Source organism: Phyllopteryx taeniolatus, chromosome 7, assembly GCF_024500385.1.
Source record: "Phyllopteryx taeniolatus isolate TA_2022b chromosome 7, UOR_Ptae_1.2, whole genome shotgun sequence".
NCBI classification, from domain to species: Eukaryota; Metazoa; Chordata; class Actinopteri; order Syngnathiformes; family Syngnathidae; genus Phyllopteryx; species Phyllopteryx taeniolatus.
Genome location: NC_084508.1, coordinates 19,852,533 through 19,860,160, shown reverse-complemented (window position 1 = coordinate 19,860,160; position 7,628 = coordinate 19,852,533). Strand labels below are relative to the sequence as shown.

Sequence of the window (7,628 nt, the reverse complement as noted above, 5' to 3'; positions counted from 1 at the left end):
ATGGTGCTTTCAAAATAAAGGGCCATGGTTGCAGATGCATCATGATTGTGGCTAACAGTGTTCAGCCTCTGATACGATGTCAGAAGGCCGCAAATCTTTAATAAAAATACTGATCCCCGGTGTGATGCCAATTGCAAGACACCCAAAATATGTGAAGAACCTCCCTAACATCTAAACAGCTGTACAGGTAACAGTGCCCTCCTTAAATGCATGTACACTCTAAAATAACTCAAACACAGTGCACTTCTCTGATCTTGTCTCTCTTTCTCATGCTTCAGACAGGATTTCTGGATGAGCCTCCCGGACTGCTCAGACCTTCCTTTCGCCCTTCCACTCTTTTCATCTGTTTTTTTTACCATGGAGAGGGTTCTGACAGCCAATAAAAGAGCTGCTTGGGTCACCCAAAATGGGACCCATCTATTCTGTCATGAGTGGTTTGTTTTCTATCCTTTTTCAGTTATTTGCTCCAGATTTGGGCCACTGTTTATGTCATCCTTGCAAGGGAGAAGAAAAGATTTAATAGAATTCATTACCACAAAGCTGGATGACCCAAATGTTTATGGTGCACACAAAAGCAGGATGTTGAAGTCTATAAAAGCCAATACATATAGTGTTTGGGAGTTTTAATGACTATGGTCAAGTTACTATGGTAATTAAATTAGAACGATTCATTTTCCTCAGTGCAGTATCTGGTTGTCCTGATTTGCAGCAACTAGTAAACAAGTGCTGAGCATTGAGGCAGTAGTTGGAGCAAACGTGGTGATTACATTGAACAGGCAAATATTCCTTTCCCACATTTTTGAACACTTTAGCAAGCAGGACCAAAGCTGCATGATGTGAAACTGAACCCGGCACCCCCCCCCCTCACACACACACACCTTCAAAACTGTGAAATCCTAAGTGTCCTGTCAATTGAAGTGGAATCTTTCATCTGTCTCATGAATATTTCCAGGGGAGTCTTCTCAGAAGACTCGCAGGACCTCTCTTTGTTGTTTTTGTCACCACTTTGTCATTTTGGCACCAGTCTTGGACCCGAGCTATAGCTACAGTATATCCCATCTAACAGCGGTCCACTTGTTTTGTTCAAGGGAGCACAGTGGGCCTTTTGAGTCACGTTAGGAGTTTGGGTCCATTGAGAAGGAAACACTTGTGCCAGAGATATCACATTTTCAAATGTTACTGCAAATTGGATGTGTTCAGTAGTGTTGTGAAGAAGAGAAAGATGGGTTATATAATAAAACAAAGCTTGGCAAAAAGAAGGGTTCAGTATATGCATACACAAAAGGATCTTTCTCCACGCTGATATTCGTCTTCATGAAAAGTCTTTTTTTTATGTTTGTGTTTATTCAATGTTGATTGCTATTGTTTTCTATTGTAGGTGAACTCCAGGGAATTCCTTTATTTATGTGGGTTCAACGAATTAAAACCAATTATGTAAAGAACCTCCTGGGTCATTTAAATTATAAGGTAAAAAGAAAGTTGTTTGGGAAAATGACAGTTAAAGGCTTTTGAAAGTATGTCCTCTGTTGATCTTCCCCATTTAGAAATTCTGACAGGTCTGAGTTTACAAACTACCATTTCCTAAGAATTTTAACAACTATAATAAACACTACACGTACAAAAAAAAAACAACATTAGGTTGTTCCATTCACATTATCAGTAGAAAAAAACAAAAAACAAAACATCAATTTCCACTACCTGTCGCCCTTGAACTCTCCCAGCTAAGATGCATAAAATGGCAAATCTGCAGTGCTGCCGGGTCAGCAATCAGCACTGGCTGGCAGACAAACACAGTCGGGGAAGACAAAATGCTGATGAGTGAGGAAAAGAAAGCTGTGAGCTTGGCCACTGATAATTGGAACGTAAATGCTGAGTGAGCAGGTGGTCACCTCAAGGAGAACGAAAGAACCCGAAAGATGAAAATCAGAAGATTATTTTTTGTGTTATGTAAAGCAGTGTTTCCCAAACTTTATTGAACCAAGGCACATATTTTACGTTAGACGAATCTCACAGCACACCACCAAACATAAATGTCACAATGTACATGCCTGTGCTGTACTGTACTGTACATGCCACGGGCAATCATACAAGGTTGGTTGATTGGTTCCTGGCGCGACATCGACCAATGAGAGCACGAGTGGATTTATCCCGTCAGCTGATTGGCTGCGCATCATCGCAGCCTCACCCAGGATCTTCTCTCGTTGTGTCTCGCCAGTCTCGTCCAGGCTGTTGACTGGCTTTGCACATTTGCCTGAAGTGTGAACAAGGCAAGAAACTTTGTCACACTTTGAAACAGGCAAGTTAGATGCACACATTTTTATACCTCACAATCTTTTCAAGGTAAAGGTTCTTGATTGTTCACGTGTAATGCATCGTGCATTTAACATTTCACTGAGGAGCAGTGAGCGGCAACCGTGTCCTGATCTTGTGTCAGTGAAGTCACCTTGAAATAACCTTACCTTTCGTTGTGGGAGGAAAACTCACACAGACCCCCAGGGCAGAGTAAAAGTGTCAATCATTTCAATAGAACTGGTTGTTTGAAAAAAAAAGCTGTTTCATTGAGGTATGGATTAAACGCATTTTGCACTTGAACACCAAAGTAGAACAATCCATCACTTTGTTAGTTTTACTCAATGCCAGTGACATGGGTGAAGATCAGATGACCCATGCAGCATAAAGACTACTTTAATCTTGTATTTGTCCAGACATATAAAGATAACAAATTCATCCAAAGAGTGTAAAATAGAGTGCTTGGGATGAAAGATTTAAAGTGTTTTTACCCTCCCTGTTAAGCTCAAGAGTCAAACGTCGCTTTCAGTGATGTCTCTCAACTGTTTATTGGCCATCTTTTTACTGCTTTTGTGAATTGTTTCCACGGTGATTCAGTCGAAGATGATCATACATAAAATCTTCCTCTTTATTCCTAGGCAATTTCACTCCACAGTTCAAGTCAAAAGGCACTAACTGCCTTTTGACTAAGTCGTAAGCTAAAAAGGAGATGCTACTAGTTGGTCAACTAGGGAGCAGTGAAAATGTACAGTTTCAAAAAGATTCGCTTCATAACAAAAAAAGCAATATTTGTGAGAAAAACATGAAAGCAAAAATTTCTCCATAACTAATTCACTGCAGTGTCTTCAGACAACTCGCTTCAACTTTGGATGCACTCTAGTCTCTGTTATGTAGCACTTTTTTTTTGTTTTTGTTTTTTGTTACAAAGTAATAATAGTCAATGTTTCCTCAAAGAATAAAACAAAGTTTTAACTTCTGGTTTGTTGTTACACTTCTGCTTACTAATTCATTAGAGCAGACCAGAGGTTTTTGGGAAAATACAATTTTAATGATACCATGGATGAAAATTAACGTGCATGCATCAAACAATTTTCTACCACTTATCCTGTTCAGAGTTCCAAGAACTGGAGCCTTTCCCACCTAAACAGTTGCCAGTCAATCACAGGGGACCTGACTCAGGGTGTACCCCGCCTCCTGCCCGATGATAGCTGGGATAGGTTCCAGCAGCCCGCGACCCTGGTGAGGATAGAGCGGTAAAGAAAATGGACGGATGGATGGATGGATCATTTCAATTTAGTTCAATTTACTGTATCTTACAGATTACTGAAAAACGCATACTAAGGTTGGTCTGTCACTGTGGTCTATCATTTTTTGTTGTCTGACATAATTTTAGCATTTTTGAGTTTGTAACATTGACTTCAAGTAACAAAATATAATTGCAGACAAGTAGTTAATGTGAAAATAGTAAGAAAAGTCAACTTGCACAGTTCTCAGTGAGGGGTCATGTCCAAATATACAAAATTTTATTGGATTAGTGATAGAGAATTATGACTAAGTAAACAAATGGCCACAACACTGACAGCCCCTTTTACACATGAATGGCAACCATTATCGTATATTCCGTATGTCTTCCCCATTTACAGACACACCTGATTAGAAGTCAGCCTTCACTAGGGGTCAACAGACACTGTTAAGAGTTCAAAGGTGAAAGATTTGACGCATGTGCGATAAAAGCTGAAAAGACTTCCTGAAAGGAAAGCTTTGACTTGACCTGAAGTTCTTTTTGAGCTTGCCAGGCACTCAGGAATACTTTCCACATTGATCTTATTCAACCATCAAACTACTGTCTCCTGGCTGTATTTACGCCTGTGTAATTACTAAAACCAGATGACAAGACGTTCACAGATGGCAGATAGATGGGCTGCACCCTTGAGTTTGCACTGCACTTGTATGGCCTGTTTATCACAAATATAATAATGCCGCAGTCAGATGGTGCAGAGTCGCTCATATAGATTCCACTCTCAAGGACAGAGCCAAGCAGGAGGTCTTTTCAGATATCGCATAAAGTAATTCACCTTCACAATTTAAGAATATAGAAAGTGTGACTATTGAAGCAATCTTGGACTCCCACTTTCTCTGAAAAGTAATAGAGTATTAGGACAAAAGTGTGGTGATTACCCATAGAGGATGTGAAAATTTAGTAAAATATGGAGCTTGGCTCACAATTTGTGCTGAGTTTCATCCAAAAGATATTTGGAAGTTCTGTGTGTGTGTGTGTGTGTGGGTGTATGTGTGACTTTCATCTTAATTACACTTTATAAAACGTGTTTATTTCGTTACATTTTCTTTTACTGTTTTATTTCTCTATTTTAAGATTTTACAATACAGTGCTATTTACCATTATTTAAAATACATAACAAAAATAACTAGTGTTATGGCGGGGGGGCTGGAACAAATTAATGGCATTTAAACTCATTTCAATGGAAAAAATGAATTTAAAAATGTTTATTATATAAAATGTATTTTTAGAATATGCCATGAGTCGGCAAAAACCGAGCTGCAGGTCAGATGTGACTGGTGGGCAAGGCTTGCAGCAAACAGCGAGGCCAAATCCTAGTTCAATAAAAAAAAATAAAAAAATACATTAATAATAATAATAAATTTTATTTATGATAAATGTGACTTGTTATTTTACATTTCCCCAGCAATCCATGTCATGGTTTTCAAATGAGAGAGAGGGGGGGGGGGGGAGGGGGAAAGAATAAGTCATAATTTTAAATTTAAGTACAGTAATTGGTCAGTCCAAAACATTCCGGATGTCATAGCAACCACATTTTCATGTTAAAAGGTGTTCAATTGCACGCATAAGGCCATGGATGCCTGATGTTTCTTTTATGCTGACACAAATGCAAAGCCTACTGTGCAATCTCTGCTATGAGGTGGGCAAACTGAATAATAGGCTCATGTGGCCATCATACAGCCAGTTTTGACTTGGAAAGCCAAATGTAACCCAGCCATTTTACTGCTGGAACTAGCTCATAAACCCATCATAATCCCATCACTGCAGTATTATTACAGCTGCTAAGGCCATTCGCAGGAGAGCGGAGAAGACAATTTAAAAACAACAGAAGAGCGCATAAAACATCGGGAAGCAAAAACACAATACAACTCTGTATAACTTTCACTTCTAAGCCCACAGATGCTGACATTTACTGGTTGCTTGGTTAGAAAATATTTTATCAAATGTTATCATTCATTTGGCTACAAAGGAGCATCACAAAATGTAAATAACATTCATGCATTTTCCTTTCCGCTTATCCTCACTAGGGTCGCAGGTGTACTGGAGCCTATCCCAGCTGACTCTCAGCGAGAGGTACACCCTGAACTGGTTGCCAGCCAGTCGCAGGGCACATAGAAACAACCAACCATTCACAATCACATTCACACCTATGGGCAATTCAGTCTTCAGTTAACCTACCATGCATGTTTTTGGGAAACCGGGGGAAAACATGTAAACTCCACACAGGCAAGGCCGGATTCGAACCCGCGTCGTCAAAACTGTGAGAAAGATGTGCTTACCAGTCGTCCACCATGCTGCAAGTAAATACCATAACAAATAAAATACCACACTTACTGTAAGTATTGTTAACTATAATAATACACTTTGATGAAGTGACAAAGTGAAATGTTCATGTGTCATTTTAAATGGAAAGTTCTGTTGAGCATCACACACAAATATTTGTGATCTATTATATTACAGAGAGAAAGTAAAATTGCATGTAAAATTTATATATTTCCCAAGGTGGTTGAGGAAGTCTGAGCAAGCTTTTTTTTTTACTTTATTTGCAATCAATCAGATCAGAATATTTACCGGTCGTCTTTTAATTTCCTGCCTGCTTTCAGAAAAAGCCAAAAGTTTAAAGACATTCCATTTCGTTTTATTCTTGTTAAAGTTCAAGGAATTCATCAGGCTATGAGGTTATTAGTTCTGCTTCCAGAGACAGACTTCAAAATGTAGAGTGTTGTCTACTGGAATGATAGGTAATATATTTTATGATGAAATATTGTCTGTCAATCTTGCAATTCTGTCATGACATCAGCAAAGAAGAGGACGGAGTTTCATTATGTCAAGTTCGCAAGCGAAATGACATGTCGTCATTCACACTGTGCGCGCTTGTGCGTATTTACCTGCTGTTGTGTAGGATTTTATCTCATCCCTCAGACAATGTGCATAAAGACAGTGCTTGTATACTGACAGGGAGCATGAGATGTGATGACTATCTTTACTATTGCATTTGTACTTACTGACTACAACATTAAATACACCTTATAACACAGTGAGATCAAATAAAGGCACTCTATAACAAAAGAACAGCACAATATTAGTCCCTGTATCTTCCATATTGCACATTTTCAACCATATTAACCACCTGAAGTTTTACAGACTGTGTTTGAAAGGAACCTTCTCAAATAATTTACTTAAACTCATTTTGACATAGGACTAATTAAAGATCTAAGTGCTTTTATGATTACATCCGGACTTTGAGTGAAAGTTTACAACCTGAAGTGTGAAACATTTTGGGAATTTTACAAGAGCATCAAAGGTTAACATCTTCATATTCACAACTTTGTTATTTAAATTAAATTGTTTTCAACCTTTTGTATTTCCATCCATCCATCCATTTTCTGAGCCGCTTCTCCTCACTAGGGTCGCGGGCGTGCTGGAGCCTATCCCAGCTGTCATCGGGCAGGGGGCGGGGTACACCCTGAACTGGTTGCCAGCCAATCGCAGGACACATAGAAACAAACAACCATTCGCACTCACAGTCATGCCTACAGGCAATTTAGAGTCTCCAATTAATGCATGTTTTTGGGATGTGGGAGGAAACCGGAGTGCCCGGAGAAAACCCACACAGGCACGGGGAGAACATGCAAACTCCACACAGGCGGGGACGGGGATTGAACCCCGCACCTCAGAACTGTGAGGCTGACGCTCTAACCAGTCGGCCATCGTGCCGTCCTTTTGTATTTATTGTGCTTATTCTTGTTCTATAGCACAAAGGACAGCCCTTACTCAATAAAAGAACAAAAAATAATAATAAGTACAGCTGGAGACCTGCTTAAGTGCTTGTGTCCTCAGTAAACCAGAGAGAAGGCGGTCACTGATTTTGTATAAAAATCACAGGTGAATCAAAAAGACGATGTCAAAGGACATGTTTCAAAGAATACTTTTCAGCAATGGACCGGCAATTTTAACATAAACAAAGATGGCACAAGTATTAAAGGAAAATAAAGACTTCAAAGCCAATGTGGTATTTATTTTAGTGCAGTCGACAGTT

The 7,628-nt window shown here is 39.3% G+C and overlaps 1 long non-coding RNA gene across 1 annotated transcript; it reads right to left on the bottom strand.

The window, feature by feature from the left end:
- Nucleotides 1-1,953: 1,953 nt before the first annotated feature.
- LOC133480377 (uncharacterized) lies at nt 1,954-7,207 on the bottom strand. The gene is made up of 4 exons (XR_009789253.1): nt 6,946-7,207; nt 5,768-5,883; nt 3,430-3,525; nt 1,954-2,251 (listed from the first exon to the last, which is right to left on the bottom strand). It is a non-coding gene; the product is annotated as an uncharacterized LOC133480377 (long non-coding RNA).
- Between the last annotated feature and the right edge of the window lie 421 nt (nt 7,208-7,628).